The sequence below is a fragment of the Arachis ipaensis genome, chromosome B02 (assembly GCF_000816755.2).
Source record: "Arachis ipaensis cultivar K30076 chromosome B02, Araip1.1, whole genome shotgun sequence".
In the NCBI taxonomy this organism is placed as follows: Eukaryota; Viridiplantae; Streptophyta; class Magnoliopsida; order Fabales; family Fabaceae; genus Arachis; species Arachis ipaensis.
This window is the reverse complement of record NC_029786.2, coordinates 12,563,251-12,564,356: the sequence shown is the minus strand read 5'-3', so window position 1 is coordinate 12,564,356 and position 1,106 is coordinate 12,563,251.

Below are 1,106 nucleotides of genomic sequence, written 5' to 3'. Positions count from 1 at the left end.
ATCCCTGGTTATATTTAGTATAGGAATCTAAATTTTAAATTATATATAAGGTAAAGCGCTAAATTGGCTGGTCTCTATGTTTGGGCCTAATCCTATTTTGGTTCCTAAGGTTTTAAATGTTCTATTTACATCCAAAAAAAATTTGATTAGACTCAGTAAAATTAGTAACGGCATGTCTTACATGGTTGTTTAAGGGTTTGTGGTTAATAAACGTGTAAGTGTTCTCATGTTGGGACTTAGAACGCATACACTCACACTGACTCTTGTTCTTCTTTTTGTCAACCACGAAACCAAAAACGAACCACAGACCCTATCGATCTTCAATCAAGGATTGCGATTCAAGTGTAGAGAGGCGACATTGGCGGTCGCTCGTATACAAGTTCTACCTAGGCAGTTAGTTTGAAACCCTCTAACGCCTGAAGAACGACATGTCATGTATTCATGAATAAAATCTCCTCTACCCATTTGGATCCTATGTTAATGCATGATGTATGTGATGCTGCTGTGTGTATGATTGGATATTTTTTATGTTCAATAGTCTTTTTTTATTTGATTTGGGATTTTTTGTTTTTCCCTAATGAATGAGTTTATGCCTTTTTGTTGTTGTTTATCAATATGTGATTTTTATTGAGTAGTTTATGTTTATCTGACAGATTGTTAAGGGAATGAGTTATTTTAGTGTCAAGATACACTATAGTGGGAGATTTGGGTTTGATGGTGAACCGTTACACTACGTGGGTGGTGAGACTTCCATGGTAGATTATTGTCATGAAGATAGATGGAGTAGGTTCGAGACTGTTGAGATAGTAGTCGAACATGGCTATTTGGTAGAAAATATCGCTATGATGTGGTACAAGTTTCCAAAAGAAGATACAGAGGATGGACTGAGGATGCTTCGGCCATGTAGAACAGTGAGAACACACCGTTACTAATTTTACCATGACTTGACGGCAGGATTTGATTGAAGCTAACCTTTTTAAATGTAAATAGAATACTTAAAATCTTATGGATCAAAATAGAATTAAACCCAAATGTAAAAGACCAATTTAATATTTTACCCTTATATATATATATATATATATTATTTTAAAATCAATAACTTTCAT